Here is a 17,457-nt window from a genome sequence, read left to right as displayed (position 1 = left end):
ATCTCGGGTGGTACCACACCTGCAGATCACTGTGGACCCACCGTATCTTCCTGGTTGCCTCTAAATATCTAACCGATCACAAGGTGTTGGCACCTCTCTCTTCAGTTGCTAAGTTGTTGTTACAAGGCAGCTAAAACATATTAAATACTTTCCTAAAATTATTTTTCCATGCAGGCAATTGCTGTGTCTGGCACAAAGATGTACATGATCATTTAAGGGAAGTTCAACTGAGCCAGTTTCTCTTCAAAATGCAACCAGCTTTATGAGACGATTTGAGAATTTCTGCTGTAAATATGTTTAGCTGTGTATGTGTAGAAGCTGCTTTGGTGTGCTTCACCTCCTGACACTGACGCTTTTGTTGTGCATAGCTGAGATTCTTGCATAATTTAATAGAGACATCTCAGGTGTCTTCCACTCTGTTCAGAGCATTGAGCTGTGTTCTCCGGATTTTGGCACGCAGCTTGTATCACGTTACATTTACAGAAGAGTTTACCAGACTTACTTATTTAGAATATTTCCTAGAGAACAGGGATTTTTTTTTTATTTTTTTTAATATATTTGAATGGCTTCCAAAATACTTACACGGCTGCCTCCAGTCAAGTTTTTTATTTCCTTGATTTTAGTCTGATAAGAGTACAATCAATATTATCAATTTTTTCTGTCTCAAATTCCAGCATTCTTGGTGCAAGTGAAATAAATAGTTGTAGGCACCTTTTTTCCACCCCCTCCTCCCCAGATGCATTGTAAGTGCTTGCTGGGTTTTTTTGTTTTATTTTTTCATCTTTATAGAATTCCAGCAGACAGGCTTGTGGCTAGCACGAAGGACTGGCTGAATGGAACTGGAACCAGTAAAAAGTCTGTTTCAGTCATTGCAGACTGAAGACACTGGAAAATATAATGTTTCAGTCATTGCAAATTGAGGATACTGGAAAATATGTAAAACCAGATTCATTTATTAAAAGCATATTTATTTCGTTTTCTCACTTTTTCCTATTATAATTGCAAAACCTTCTGAAATTTGTTGTTCAGCAAAACTCTGAAATATATCTAGGTACAGTAAATGAGTTATGCAAATGATTTTATTGAAAGAACATGCACATTCATGTGTACACAGTATTTGCCTGGTCTTCCTATTACAGATGCAACCTGGAGTAAAATCATAGTTTGTTAAAGCAAACGAGTGCTTTAAAGACTCCATATTTCTGACTGATATAGTAGAAACCTGTCATGTTCATGTAGGGCACATGGAGCTTGAATACATTAATATGAATAAATATTAAAATATGTTAAACATTTTTTGTTGTTGTTTTCCTGGGGAAATAGGGCTTATGATATTTTGAGCTTCAAGAGCAATCTGCCTGTGAGTCCCCCTTAGCAGTTTATGATTTTTTCTAGCTGTGCTTCATGTAATTTTAACTCTTCTTTCATTATATCTGTAAAAATCTAAAAAATACATCCGTTTTTTTCCCTTCACCTTGTAAGCTTTTGCTGTCTGTAGAGTTCTTAGTATTTTTCTGTGAGGCCACCTTTACGATTTTCTGGTATATGAGAATTTCTCCTCGGGATCCAGCTCTCATAGACTCATAGACTGGTTTGGGTTGGAAGGATCCTTCAAGATCATCTAGTTCAACCCCCCATCATAAAGGTACATACATGATGTAGACAGACATCTTCAGGTCCGACCTTTTGATTCTTCTACAAGCTCAGTGAGCTTGCCATGCCTGTTTTTGCTGTGCATAAGCTATTTTGAATATTCATAGAGCTTTGATAAACAACCAAGCTCAATTTTGTCCCTTCACCAAACACCTTTTGTTCTTCTTGCTCAGTTTTCCTTACTGCAAACCATGCTGATATCCCTTCTGCCATTCACACCACTCATTTCTCAGTTATGAAGCAGAAACACAATAAAGTTCATTGAGCAAAACCACAACAATTTGTCTTACAATGATTTACCTGTTAGATTGACATTTCAAGTTTTGTTTTACTTTGAATTCTTTCCTGGATGTCTTCCTCATGATCTTGTTTCCAAACCATATCAGATAAGCTGTTCTGTAGTTTTAATGCTCTCATCCAATGTCATTGATATATATATAGCATTATATATCTCATTATATATATACTTGTCCAATTATCAGGCTACAGTCCAATTTGCTGAACCTTGCAATACATCCATTGATGCTGTTCTAGCCAACTTGAGAAGTTCTGTTGGAGCCTTCTCTGACTTGGAGTCTTGCTGTTCTGGAAAGTTAATTATATTAATTATGAATGCTTCAGGTTTTAATGGTGGCAGTTCTCCAATCCATATAATTCAATCATTGTATTCATACAATTCCTATTGTATAATCAGTGTCACACCATCCCTTGTTTTTCTTCCTAGAATCTCACATGTTCATGATTTATTATTTCTGGTTTGCAGTGAAAACACTTCTATTACTGACATGAAGAATCAAACATCTCCTCAGGGTTTTGCTGCCACCTCCTGATCCCTGGCACACCTACTGATACCTTATTTAATCTTGTTTAATGGTTTGGATTTGCTTAACCAGGGCACCTACTACCATCGAACTACGCTGAACCAAAAGCAGACATATCCTTCATACTGCTTAATATTCATATTATATGTAAGAGTCTTTGGAGAGGAGAAATACACATACAGTTGAAACTAAGAACAAAAAACTAGTGTCTGCAATCCTTCAAAACAAATTTACACTTAAATGCTGATGTTAAAGTTTCTCTTAAAACAACTTCAGGATTTGTGGAGGAATTAAGAAAGAATTAAAAACATAATGAGTGTGAAGTTTAGGATGTATCATTCCTAATTAGGCTTCCACTGAATTCTGCTGAACTCCTGGCAGTGTGAACTGTTTGCATCACAAGACAGTTAAAATGTCACTGCTTGCTTTATCTTTCCTGGCAGTTACAGAAAACTACTGCTATTAGCGAATTTGGATGTGGCTGCAAGCCAAGAATGTGCTGTTTTGTAAGTGTGATCCTGCATGTGCGTTTTAGTCTTCCACTCACAGACTAAGGAGAATTCTGATGCCGGGAGATCAAAGTCAGAAGCTAGGGAGTGAGATCCACCAGTCTCAGATGTGGTTTTGAATGGCAGATGGGAAAAGTATGAAGAAGAATAGAATTTGGTTCAATAAGCAGCTGTAGTTTCATTTTAATTTTCCATCTGATTGCCTGCTCTCATTTCCCTACATTTTCTCCCCTAAACCTTGTCTAATCCCCTCTCACGGCCAGAAGGCAGAGTGCTGAACACCTGTGCAAACCAGAGCTAAGGCAACAAGCACAACCCGCTGTTCCTTTCCCTTTGGGCAGTGCACAGCTATAGAGTGGAAAACAGATTGCCCTTTGCTATTATCATAAGTTATCATCAGGTACAGTTTGCAATACTGAGTTTAACCTTTACAAAATGCATTAGGAAAGAGGCAACTGCTCAGGTACAGACACGGCACCAAGATTAACAGGAAATATACAACTATAATCTCACAAAAGCACAGCATCTAGTAATGAAGAGGGAGCCAGATGTATTTTTTCGTCACAATCTAGCATACACTTGTGGCATATTCTGAGTTTAAAACTTCTCTAATAGATCAGTGATATGCTGACAGGAAAATGTGGTGGCTGATGCTGAGTGCCTCTGGCACACAGTCTGTTCCAGAGGAAGGAGTTTTGCTTTGGAGTTAACTTTGCCGTTCCAATTCACAAATGTTGCTGTGTATGTGGCTGCAAATTAGGGAATATCAGAACTGGGGAGATGGTAGTTCCGAACAGGCAAAAGTTACCAGCCCTGTGGGTGTCTCCATAATTAAACAAAGTTACAGGAGCCATAATACCCGAGATCCAGCACTTGTGCATTTAGTGAGTGGTAGAGAGGCATCTTTCTAGGCTGAAAAATGAGTGCCTATTACTCATTATCAATCCAGCTGTTATCAGTCATTATTAATCATACTTATTCTGTATCAGATTGTTAAACTAATGTTTACCTGGGTTGCCTAACAAAAACCGAGAGCCATGTACTCCTCCAGATATTAGGAAAGACACCAGAAAATAATACACACTTTCCTCCAGGACCTAGCAAGAGCAACACCTTCCTCTTACACCTAGCAAGGTATGGTCAAGCTTACCCTTAATATCAGGATTGCACCCAGCCGTGTTGCACTTAGTCTTTACCAAGCAGCCACAACAGCACAAGGTTTAGAGCTTCCTGATATGTGCCAGGTGCCTTAGCGTCTGTGCTCATTCATTGTCTCTGGATGATTCAATCACAGGCAAATGCCTTGCAGGCAGTAGTGTGATAGTCTCAGGTTTACCTCTTACAAAGTACAAGCAGAGATGCTTTGAGCTCAGCTACAGCAAAGCTTGCATCCGGGAAGAAGTGGATCACGGATGCCTTCTGCATAAACCCACTGGCAAACCTGTTCCTCCTTCCTGAGTGAAGCTGTTGTTTCTCACACTTCCCAGAACTCTTTCTCTGTGCCTACCTGTGAAAGGTGATTTAGACCCAACAGGACTATGAGGCACTCAGGATCAGCAGAAATAGGGACCATAAGTCTGACCAGAGCTGGTGAATGCCATACTCCTCCTTCCACAGACCCCTGATGTGCCAGCTCTTCAGAAGGCTGAACTAGGAGCTCTACTCTTTCTGCAACTGGAAGATTAGTGCCTTCTTGACATGACTGAGAGAAAGGCATGTGGCTGCAACTCAGAGCTGTCATTTTGTCTCCAAGTGGTGGTCTTTCCAAGTCAATATTTTTACCTCTCTAGACTGGATAACGCACTGTGGTCTTTGGTTTCTATTTTTGGTTAGCTCATCTAGGGCGAATTGTAAGCAGGCTGGCTCTGCTTGCTGCCTGCCAGCACAAGCCAGCCAATCTAGACCAAAATCTCATTATCAGTCTCTTATTTTCAACTCACTTAAACTCTAGTACCGTTCAGGTCTGCCAAAAGTGCTCTCCTGTCTCTATAGAGGAATGGTCTTTTTGCCTGGAGAGTACCTTTATCCCCATTTTGCTCTTTTTGTGTGCGTGTACGTGCACATATAAGGGAGGGATGAGAGGGAGGGAACAGCTCCCCTAAGAGACAAACATCCATTTCTCTCCCTAAGCTGGAAACCTATTTAAATCTGCTTGCTGGGAATCAGCCCTTCAGCTGATTCCCAACACATGCACAAGGTAGGGCAGGCAGCTCTGCCGAGTTTTTAAAGAGCCCATACAGCCTGTTACACAGGGTTTGACATTTCCGACACAAGACCTAGCTTTCAGCTGTTTGTGCCATGCTACACTGATTCAGACTGGAGAAGTTGATACTGATGGTCTGCATCATGTTTTTCTAGACCTGAGAAAATATCAAACAAAGTGTTTAATAATTTCTGAAATTAAATGGAGGAAAGGTATGTTGTTTTTAAATAGGAAAAAAAAATAATCAAACTTTTTATGGAGAAAGTCTGCTTTGAAATTGAGCAAGGCAGGCCTTTGTTGGATGCTTTTCACTGCACCAAAGAAAATCTACTCTTATTTGGCCAAATTTTATGGTATTTTAAATCTCAGCACTTGCTACTGCTTAAGGGTTAAGACTGTCCCAGAGCAAGCTTATGCCTCTCACAGTTAGAGTCCTGTTGTTTGTGCATCATTCCCACAGTTCAGCTAAGGCTCTCCAGCCCTTCTCAGCTCCTAGCCGGGGCATGCACTCTCTGTACAAAGCCACTACACATGCTGCAGCCCAGGATGACATGATGGAGACAGACTTTCCCAATAATGGTTGTGTCCAGCTGCTGCACACTGAGCCGGAGCCAAGCAACAAAGGGAGAGCAGGGCCACTTTCCTGCACTTTCAGTGACCTTTCTGCTGGCATCTAGGCAATGTGAAGGAACAGGCTATCTTATTCAGAGGCAGACGGAGCAAGAGACAGATCTAAGGCGTTGCTGTGGAGAACCAGCAGGCTGTACTGGAAGTAGGAGCATGTGGGATGAAAACTGGGACTTGTAGAGAAGGCAGGTATTCAGGACTGGCAGGTCAGGAATACTGTTTTGAAGCCAACAAAGGAAGTGACTACTGGCTGAGACTGACAGATCCAGAACAAGGGTATTAGGGTTGTAGGCTAAAGGGATGGCGGAGGTGAACGTAGGGTGGAGGAGACAAATTGCCCAAGAAACAGAGGCACAAGAAAAAGAAACTGATAGAGAAATTGGGATGGAGAGGGAAGGTGAACTGAGAATGCAGTCCCAGGAAAGAGACTGGCAGTAGAAACCAGCGGAGATGGGTAGTGCTGGCAAGTGGACGAGGGAGCAGTCTCAGATGGGAAAAAGCCAGGCAGAAGAGTCAGGAGGGAGTTCAGATTACCCAGGCAAGGAGATGTGGAGTGTAGGCTCAGCTGGGAATTTGAATACGCGGGGTTGTTTTTAATGAACGTTGGTGAATAAAACAAATAAGGCAACAGTTGCAACAAAACAAAAAGTAGCCAAATTATCTTATTTCCATCAGAGGCCTCTTAAGTGTACGCTCTGAGAAGGCAAGAGGGAGCCCAGGACACGAGCAGCTGCCCGGTCTGAACACAGGATCCACCCTTGCACCACTCACTCCCCGGCTGGCTGCTGCAGCTCCTCCCGGCACTATCAGACTGCAGGGGACACCAAGCTGTGCCTGCTCGACTGGCTCTGGCAGGAATGTACATGGGAGCCCATGGGGGAAGGTTTGCTGGCAGCGGGGAGTACCTGGAAGTGGCACTGGGTCACTGGCATGGTGAGGCGATGAAGTCACCTGCTCCATGGGCATCTTTTCCAGGGTGGATCCTCTAGATCATTTAGTGTGATTTTTACTTGCTCTCCATTTGCCACAACTTGGTGGTCAGGCTATTGGCTGCATTCTGATGCCAGATATTAGGTGGAGAGATTTTGACTATCTATCGCAGGTAGCGATATGGCTTTTACAGATTTTAATCTACCAATAATAATGACAAGATTAAATGGTGAAGTCTGAATGTATTGCAGGCCACAGCACTCATCAAACAAGTAGCAGATAATTATTATTCTACTTAGAGCTGCTTTCTTGGATGGACTCATGTGTTCATTTTGGAAATAGTTCCTGACCTTCCTGCTCTGATGATGACTGTGAGTGCTCAAGCTAGGCTGATCCTCTTACTCTGGATTGTGTTTAACAAAAACTCCAGCTGTCTCCAGGTTTTCTGTGTGCAGAAGGTTGTTATGCCACACAGTCTTTAGCATACCTGATGCCAGTCTTTGTTTCCCTCTGCAGCGACATGTCAACCAGGTACTATCAGCATTTAAGAATCTTGTATGTGTGGTGTTTTGTAGACCATGAATGAATACATTCAATAAGACTGGTGATAGCAGATTATTGTGGGAATCACTCTTCTGGAGGTCCAGGGGTGGGTTTGTGGCCTGCAGCTCCATGAGAATGACTAGCAGAGTAACAGCTCAGTTGCCACTGATACTCGTTGAGGAAGGATGACTGAAGGCTTCGTCAGCAGATTAGCATGTCAGATGGTACCAAGGTTACTGTGAGCTGAAGTCAGCAACACTTTTTTCCTTCTCTTGACAGTCTTTTTTAACATATTTGGCGACTGTGGTGGTGTTGATGTTCATTTCACCAGGAAATCTATCAAAACATCATTCACCAGACCCTACCAGGGCATGCCGCGGATGGTGCCTGTCCTGCTACCCCAGGCCTGGGTGTCTGCAGCTCAGGAGGGCGCCAGGAAGTGCTGTTGAAGTGGCACCTTTGTCTTCAGTAGCTTTTTGCCATATCATGGGCATCTGCAGCCCTGCAGCATCACACAGATGTACAGATGGACAGACAGTGCTAACATTTCTTTTCCAGTTTCTGTAGCAGTTACAGCATTACATTGTCAAACCTGCATATTAAGCTAGATTAAAAGTATCGCTTAATTTCAGTTTGTGATTCTTAAGATCTCTTTTTTTTCCTGGTAGTACCTAGTGCTATATATCACTTTGTATGGTCAAAGCACAGTTTCTGCATCCTCAGCTACAGCTGTTTGAGTGTGTCTGCAAATCAAATTCTAGGTTGTCAAGTCAGCACCCAAAATGAGGGGTATGAAATTAAAGACTAACACAATATGAACTCCTCTGCTGGAATTCTCTAGCAGAAGCAGAACAGACTCCAGTCCTCCCAGACAGCATTCTGCTGTTTTAATTGTAAAGCAATTCTGTTTCTCCATGCAGTCGCCTGTGTCATTCACTGTTCATTTTCCAGTTTCAGCAGCAATGGGAAGAAGGTTCTGGCAGACAACAGGCACTTCTGGTTCAGAAACTGATTCATAACCCACAGGAGGACTGAAAAACAAATACATGGTGTTGTAAGTAAAAACTGTGCTAAAAGTTAAAATTACAAAATTAGCTTTGCCAAGTTTTAATGATTGACTGTGCAACATTAATATTGTTTGACTGCATTTTTTCCTGAATACAGATTCATTTATGTGCTCTACCTGTTTGTCAGCTCAAGTTCTTTCTCATCCCAGGGGGTGTTGAGGAAAAAAAATACAGGAGATATAGATAGGAAAAACAGGAAAATTAATTTGGACTAGTCCATGCAGGCAGCTGGAATATGCCAGCATTACCATTTCACTCCCACTTAGAATAGGAAAGACCGACAGAAAGGGCTAAAGGACATTTTTGCAAAGAAACTCTTGGAAGCAGCTATGTTGGGATAAGCATTAAGACTACAAGTATGCTGTTTTATGAGAAAGCTTATAGTCCCTATATATAAGGCTTCCGCACCAGTAAAATATTATTTGGGTTTATAAAAAAGAATTTAAAGGTAGACTTAAAGTCGACTAGACTTTTCTTCAGGTTGGTATTTCATGTGTAATTCTGGAAACACCACATCTAATCTTGCACCAAATAATGGGATGGTTTCTATCACTGAACTGACCAGAGAGAGGTGGAACTATCTAGTTCCAGATTGTTTATGCTCTACTTTGCTGCAGTCACTGTCACTGTGTGCAGATGGCCTTTAGTATATTCTGCTTAAGGTACTGTATTGAGGAGCTCCTGCTTTTTGCACTGACTGGGTGGGAGCTCAGAACCACTCTGCTTTCTGGGGCACTTGCCAGACACAGCATCAGAACTGAAGTGTTACAACAGACAAATAAAATGCAAAAATATTGAGGGAAAACTCGTGGACCAAGTATGCTGCTTGATAAACCTGTTTTTCTAGACACCAGCAAAGGCTGATGAAAAAGACTCTTCTATAAAAACAAAACCAGCGTGTGTGTGCTATGTAATGTTTTCCTTTCGGAATCACATTGGCAGTGTCTCTTTAATGTACAGCACTGTGAACTTAAAAGAAATCTCATTATCAGCCTTCCTAGCCTTAAGCACTTCATCAAGTATTCCATGATTGCTGGCTTGCAGATGCTGCAGTTAAGGTGCTGGGTGGTGGGGTTTTGTTTGTGTTCCCTTAGGCTCTTTTCTTGTTTTCGTATGTGGCTATAAATATCTTAACCCCAAGAAAAGACATGAAAGTAATCATATAGACATTAATTAGTTGCCATATGATTTTTCTTTTTCAAATTCTGGAGTCACAAAGCATAACTTTTAATTACCCAATTTTGTTTTGGGAATAGTAGTTTCTTCTTCAGACATATAACAACATGATCAGAAATATGTATAATTTCTTCTCCAGAATTCTTTATTTCCTCAGGCCAACTTTCAATAAATAAAGAAACATTTATGCTTGAATCAAAGAGATATGCACCCCTGAGTAAAAATTCCAGTTCCTCTCTTGTGGGCCTCAGCACCGTACATGTATCATGTATTGTTCAGAGAGATCCTCAAGATAGAGATCAAAAACTTAAAGTTCATTTCAGTTCATTGTTTAAATTCTAAATTAAAGACAGAAAACTTAATTCCAATGTAGTCATATCCAACTCGCTAGGTAACTTTTTTTTATCCCTTCTCCTACCCCAAAATAGCTGGTACAATAAATACATATATGTTAATTTAAACTACATCCAGACAATATTACATGCTCATGTTGTACATTCAGGCATTAAGGAGAAGACTCCTTTTTTGCAAACAATTTTGCAAAATCCAAGCATGTGACTTTAGAGTGAGTGTTAGTGTGGTGTTTTGGGTAGGTAACTTTCATCAAAGTAGAACTTAGTAACGATCTATTGGTGTCAAAACCAGCTACAAACTGCTGGGACACAGGGTTTTCAGATGGAAGATCCATTGCAGCCAGAATTCATTGGTTGCATTACTCTGGATTTCAAACCTCTTGCTGTTCCATTCCCATCAGCATGCAGAAAATTATTGCAGAGCACAGGACTGCGTAATAGCTGCACTCCACAGCTGTAGAACCTCCCCTGTGCTGAAGCTTTTGAAATAGCTGAGTGAAGGAGCAGGCTTTTGCAGACTTCTGAAGGCATCCTAATGACTTTTAGCCTTTGATGTGCTTGGGTTAACCCAATTCGGTTTCTCAGTACATACAAAATATTGTGAGATTTTCTAATGTCTAGTTTCTTTCTTTTTCCCTTTCTTTCCAGTTTCTTTCTTTTTTATTTAGTTTCTAAAGAATCAAGGCTTAGATATCTGTGTGTTCCAAATAATTCTTGGATTTGTTAGCAAGTTTCAGTCAGAGTTGACACAGGTCTCAAAGGTAAGTGTGAATTTATTCAGAGGTAAGTTTAATTTTGTGAAAGCGGGTGGCTGATAAAGAAAGAAATCAAAATTGGCAACCCCACACCAAAAAGCTACAAGAGCTCAGCTATTATTAGATGTCAGGTAACTTGCTCTGAGGAGCAATGTCTGTCAGCACCCAAACCATCATAAAAGCTTCCATCAGAATTTTGCGTGAGCGGAAAATGGGGGAAAACAGTAGAGATTCTTGATGTAGGGAGTGTTGTACTGTGGCCATTTCTTTGTCCAATATGAAAACAGAGATGGACCAATAAATATGACATGCGTGTCCTCCTTTCCTTTCTGTCTTCTGCTGTCCCGGTGTTCGTTCCCCAACCTACACCCCTGAAATTTCCTTCCTGCCTCCCAACTTTGAAGCCCAATGCAGGAATTTTATGGAGATTTGAATTTCGAGTATTTGCCATCCAAATGAGCAATTCAACTACCCCATGCCCGCGCTCCTAAACATATACTGTAAAAAACCTGTCCTGTGGTCATATGCTATTTGCTATTTTAATTTCATTGCTGTGTCTCTTTCTCACTGGCTCTCATTTGCTTTTCCAGTCCATATTCTTACCAGGAATACATTTGTCCAAATTAGTGGTGCACCCGTTCTATGACCATAAATTGCCATTCTCACCAATTTAATTCTTACCTTAAATTTAAAGTTCTCTGTTTCTCACAGATATTCTAAACCTGCTTTTCTATGCTTTACATCTTTATAGAAATATAACTCTGGATTGTGAAAAGTGGCTTTTGGAGTCCTTAAGACATAATGGTCTGGATGTCATAAAACCTGAAAGAAGAATAGTTATAGCAATATTTTGCTATTAGAAATTGCTACTATTAACAATTCCAGACTGCCAAAGATTATGGATTAATCTGAAGAAAGAGCCACATCCTGGCAGGGTAGGCTTGGTGATCACCATGAAAATTACTCTGTTATAAGCTGCTTTAATGATCAGAGAATAAACCGCTGGGCTCCAAGGGAGAACTGGCAGTCACTCAGTGCGCGCTGTGTTTCTCCTCCGTTTCTGATGTTGCAAATGATGTGAGAGCAGATCTAGAATGCTGGAAACATATTGACTAATACACAGATGGCTGTGGAAGTGCTGGCTGCCCTGGTCACAGATGCCTGTCTTTGGGAAAGGCCAACATTTAAAGCCATATAAATGCACTTTAGTGAGTATTTGAATTTTTGAGGCATTAAGCAACAATATCTCCCACCTGTGAAGAAAGAGCAAGAACATCGATAGTGGCTGTTTTCAGGTACAGAGTCATATTTTTATGGAAGATAAGGGCCAATTGCCAATTTCCCAATGCTCATTTTTTTTAAAATATGGCTATGACTTGAAAGTCCAACCTTGCCATGGCTGAAAATGAGCTTGAACTATGCTTTCTGCCACTCTCAAAGCTGTGTAATTCTGAATGCTGTGTCACTGACCACCTACATTTCCCCATCAGCAAACAAAACTGCTGCTACCTTATCTTGTGGCACACATGTTGTCACCAACTGTGGGTATAATGGACTTCTCGTCTCAACCTTCCTCCCTTGTCCCGTGGTCTCTGTCTAGACAGTGCTCTTGTTTCTTCTCTTCTCTCACCTCTCCCTCTCCAGCCTATCCCTTCCTTGGGTGACCATTTCTTCTGGCTTGTCCCAGGCCAGGATCAGGGTCCAAAGGAGCAAAGGAGAAAATAGCTGAAGTCAGCCCCAGACTAGCACAGGATCTTTGAAACACCAAGCTGTAAAGCTCTATCAAGACCAAACTGATCTCGCTCAGGCTCATAATTCAGCTGAGCTGAGGCGGATTTCCAGAGTGGCTAAAGCATTCCTGCCAAATTTCATGCTTTTCCTCCAACGTATAGGGCCTTTGGGACTGCCTAAAGAAGAGGCTGCCATTCTTTTTAGAGTGAGGGAAACAGGGGAAACAGCACATTTTTTCTTCTACTTGCTGAAGAGTAAGAACATTTTGGCTGAAAATATTATACACGCTCAGCCTGAGGCGATTCTTCGTAGACACACGCATGCATCACATGTATCCTTAGGCAGACACCTGCCATGGAAAATGTGAGCCCCGATGGCTCAAGTCTGACAGTGGCATCAGCAATGGAAAATGTGGTCTAATAGTGGGAATTATCAGGCAGCATTTGATACGCTGGAGGGAAGGGATGCCATCCAGAGGGACCTCAATACGCTTGTGAGGTGGGCCGATGCCAACCTTATGAAGTTTAACCAAGCCAAGTGTAAGGTCCTACACCTGGGTCAGGGCAATCCCAGGCACTGCTACAGGTTGGGCAGAGAAGAGATTCAGAGCAGCCCTGCTGAGAAGGACTTGGGGGTGTTGGTTGACGAGAAGCTTAACATGAGCCGGCAGTGTGCACTTGCAGCCCAGAAAACCAACCATATCCTGGGCTGCATCAAAAGAAGAGTGACCAGCAGGTCAAAGGAGGTGATCCTGCCCCTCTACTCTGCTCTTGTGAGACCTCACTGGGAGTACTGCGTACAGTTCTGGTGTCCTCAACATAAAAAGGACATGGAGCTGTTGGAGCGAGTCCAGAGGAGGGCCACGAGGATGATAAGAGGGCTGGAGCACCTCCCGTATGAAGACAGGCTGAGAGAGTTGGGGCTGTTCAGCCTGGAGAAGAGAAGGCTGTGTGGAGACCTCATAGCAGCCTTCCAGTATCTGAAGGGGGTCTACAAGGATGCTGGGGAGGGACTCTTCCTTAGGGACTGTAGTGGTAGGACAAGGTGTAATGGGTTCAAACTGAAACAGGGGAAGTTTAGATTAGATATAAGGAAGAAGTTCTTTACAGTGAGGGTGGTGAAGCACTGGAATGGGTTGCCCAGGGAGGTTGTGGATGCACCATCCCTGGCGGTGTTCAAGGCCAGGTTGGACAGAGCCTTGGACCACGTGGTTTAGGGCAAGGTGTCCCTGCCCATGGCAGGGGGGTTGGAACTAGATGAACTTAAGGTCCTTTCCAACCCTTACGATTCTATGATTCTACGATTTAACAGGTGAGTTTTCCTAACACCACCCTAAATTATCCCTCCACCAAAAAGGGACGGTTTGAGTTTTAAAAGACTCAACAAACTTATTTGTCGTTTGCAGTAATTTTCCTCTTAAAAACCTTTGGCATGCACTTGTTCATATAAAATAACGATTAGAGGAAATAGAGGAAGTTAAAATCCCACCCATCCTTTTCTTTCCTGGTTTATTTATTTTCCATGTGAGATTAATGAGTTTCCTGCAACAGGGCTAGATCCGCTTACACATTGTGTGGATAAGTTAATATTTATTTCCTTTTCCAAAGGCAAGCAGACACCTTCACATTCCCTGCTTTTTAAAAGCAGAGATCAGCCTACAGTATGTCAATTGACCCTAAAATCAACCATCCTAAATTAGAAAATGCCAGTTTTACATTTCCTACTGCTGTTAAGCAGACTGGTAAATCAGGCTGAGCTGTGCTGCTGGATGCTGACAGGGAAGCTTAATCTAACTGGTTTAATTTATTTTACCAGCAGATACTTTGGAAAGAACACATCTGCTTCTTTAAAGGACTTTCTTTAGTTCAGCGCCTGCCTCGTGTCAGGCTCAAGTGCTGTGTGCAGTGAAGCTCAGGGAGGCTGATTTCCTATGAATTTCTCTCCCACAGCCCGCTTACCCTCCCAGTTCCTTCCTGCATCCCAGTGCCATTGCTCCTTCCTGAGGCATCCCTGGGTGCCGGGGGTCTCCTCCAGCAGAGCAGAGGCTCCTGCTGCTCCTGCCCTGGTGCAGCTGCAGTGGCAAGAGCCCCCTCTCCAGTGGACACAGTTGTCTTTGCCCGCTGGGGAGGCCAAGCAGTCATCTCTCTTGTATACAACTACCAGGTTTCACTTCTGGACTTGCTCTGTCACATGCCAGTAAGTGGTCAAATGGCGGCTGGCAGGAGGAAGGCTGGGGAGGAGATGTGGCAGGCAGATAGTGTGAACATACACACTACATTTCCTGGGGAAACCAGGTTAAAAAGGAGCTCCTTCTTGCCAGGGCATTATGTAAAAGAATTCCATATGAGAAGTGGTGTGTGTGACTTGGTTCAAGAGCCAATGGATATTTATACTGTTATTTAACCTCGCCTTCTTCCAGGGTCAGCCTCGGTGCATCACTTGCAGCTCTTTCCTCTCTCTCTGGTCAACTCCCTCTTAATAACTCAGAGGAGAAAAATCCTTTTTTTCCTTCACATATGGTTTTAGATTTTCTGTTTTAAAACCGGACAAGCAGTATGAAAACGTTACAGCTGTCTCAGGCCCCGGAGTTTCTAACTCCCTGCTGCTGGAGTGTGAATCGGGGCAGTGCGGCGGCAGTCGGTGGAGCTGTGCCAGTGTAAACGAGGGGAACTATTCCAACCATGTGTGCAAACTCCACCAGAGATTTACCTTCTGAAACCAAAGAGCCGAAAGTTCATTCCCATTTCACTTATCTGCCAAGGCTGAAGTTCAGTAATTCGTATTTTTACCATAATAAATAATGAAACAGCTATAACAGAGCAGGGAAGGCTTTGATGAGGCATTTTATAGCAAGTACAAGAAAAACATTGAATCGCGTGTACAGGAACTGGCAGCTACAAGAAGCAGGAATGTCTTGGTTCAAACATGTCTGTACTTAGAAAAAAAACACCAAGAAAAAGGAACCTGGAGAGTTTCTTTCCTATGACTTTACAGGCAATACAATAACCCTGGCACTTCAATAAGGGAGCTGTCATACATACAACTTGCATTATCTGTGCTCAGTGCCACAGATAATGAGCCTCTGACTCACAGAGTTAGAGCAACGTGTCCCTTATCTGACACTCCAGACCCACCTAGAATGAATTTTTCAAGACACATGCTAACTGCAATTGAAAATTTCAGAGCAAATAACAGGCAGGCAGTGTTACTACTACATTACCTGTATACCTCATACTTCAGAAGCTGTGTTTGAAAAGCACACCTGCTGTTCTGCACAGTATGAGTACTGAAAGTTGCATTACACAGAGGCATCCTGCATGTTCAAAGGGTTGCTTGGATCTCAGCACTCCCCTCCATTATAGGCAATGGGAATTCTGGAGCTAGCACTTTGCACCTCTCTGAAAAGGGGCCTCCACCCTCAGAAACAACAGGCAGGAGGAAATCAGAACAGGAGGACAACTCATTTCCCACTTGCCATTTTTAAAGGAAAATAAAGCATAGATGATTGCAGAAGTTCAAAGAGAGGATTGTAAAACCTTTTAGAAGTGCCCCAAGGCTCCTAGGAAGGATAAGGGCTAACAGGGCTCATAGTTTTATGAAGTCAAGCAGGGACTAAAAAAGATGAAAGCTCATTATGCCCTCCTTTTCTCTTTTCCATACTCATCAGTAACACATGGTTGAGAACTAGTGGAGCAGCTCAAGAATACTACTGCCGCAAAGGTACAGGTTGGGAGAGAATTTCTCATTGAGAAAGTAAGTATGTTTTTTACAAGAAATACACCATCCAAACTCTGGAGATGCAACAGTGATGCATGAGGGAGGTTATAAGTATTTTCCCTGCAACAAGCCATTTTGATTTTTCATCCTTAATTGCAGTCTTTGTGCAGATAAGTTCTCAGGCCTTTTATTTTTAAGATTTGAGAGTTGCAAATGAAGACCAATGTGACCTAGAAACTCCATTTGCTCGTTTTACATCTGGCCTCAGCCTTGGCTTTAGTAACCTGAAAATTTTTATTAACAGTTCTTGACACTGAGTTACGATAGGCTGCAAGGACTTGACATGCTGCAGCACTGCAGATGCAGAGCCCACAGTGAACAGAACGGGGACACACAGTGAAAAATGAACTGTTAGATCAGGCGTTTGTGAAATCTGGTCACCAAAGACCTTATATATTTTTATGGGACTAGTTCCCATGCCTCTTTTACTTTGAGATTACGCTTTCAGCTAAGTGCCTAACTTGTGGACTGCAGACTCTGGCTCCGTTTCCTCTCCTTCTAGCCATGTCACTCTTGGGCTTACACTGGCCTAGTTTAAAAAAGAGATATGGACTTTGTTCCCTTTCCACATAGTTTTGTAGCCTACTAACTTGCATTGAAACCATTGATTTACTTTTTTTTTTTTTCCAGCCGAGAGGGGAATTAAAGTGGTCTCTTATTTCTAGAGCAAGAACCCTAACCTCTAGGCTGTTATGCAAACAGTAGAAGGTTCTCCCTGGTGTGTTTGGGGCCTTTTGTGATTGTTCTCTTGGGCTGAGGCATCACAAATTCCCCCCGGGTTTTTTTCAGGCATATAGTGCTTTTTCTTGGACCTCTCTCTCTGAGATTGTCCTGCCTTACAGATGGTGAGCCTGAGAGTCCTCTCTGCCACTGCAAACAAAGCTGAGTAGTTCTGGCCTCAACCATAACAAGGCCTTTCTCTGCAACTTTCCTCTGTTGCCATCTACTGCACGCCAAAGCTCAAGGCTGGATGCCCGGTCTGGTATGACCACCTGATGATAGTGCTTCAGGTAGCATCACCAGCCTTAGAGACTTCTCTGAAATGGATGGAAACATTCCTCCCCCTGGAACAGTCTCTAGGAAGAAGGACCCAGGGCTGCTTCTTGTCCCTAAAAAGAACAAACCTGAATGTACCTTATGAGAACGGAAAGTAAATGTGAAGGTAGTAGCTCCACCCGTGTGTGGGATTCCTGGCATCCCAAGCTTCCCTGGGTCCTCTGAATGCTGGAGGTGGGGCTTCTATGCCTTTGTGTCCTTGATCTTTGCAGACAAGCAGGAAAAGGAATTTTCAATTAAGAATTTGTGACTTTTC

The 17,457-nt window shown here is 42.5% G+C and overlaps 1 protein-coding gene across 1 annotated transcript in view; it reads right to left on the bottom strand.

Moving 5' to 3' along the window:
- Positions 1 to 732: 732 nt before the first annotated feature.
- The window catches only part of LOC115616106 (Sjoegren syndrome nuclear autoantigen 1 homolog), a 39,300-nt gene continuing 22,575 nt past the window's right edge, over positions 733 to 17,457 (bottom strand). The window contains exon 3 of the mRNA XM_030505004.1: positions 733 to 8,317. The gene's annotated coding sequence lies outside the window, so the exon portion shown is untranslated. The remainder of the gene's footprint in view (positions 8,318 to 17,457) is intronic.

This window comes from Strigops habroptila, chromosome 1 (assembly GCF_004027225.2).
Source record: "Strigops habroptila isolate Jane chromosome 1, bStrHab1.2.pri, whole genome shotgun sequence".
In the NCBI taxonomy this organism is placed as follows: domain Eukaryota; kingdom Metazoa; phylum Chordata; class Aves; order Psittaciformes; family Psittacidae; genus Strigops; species Strigops habroptila.
This window is presented reverse-complemented; position numbering and strand designations above follow the sequence as displayed.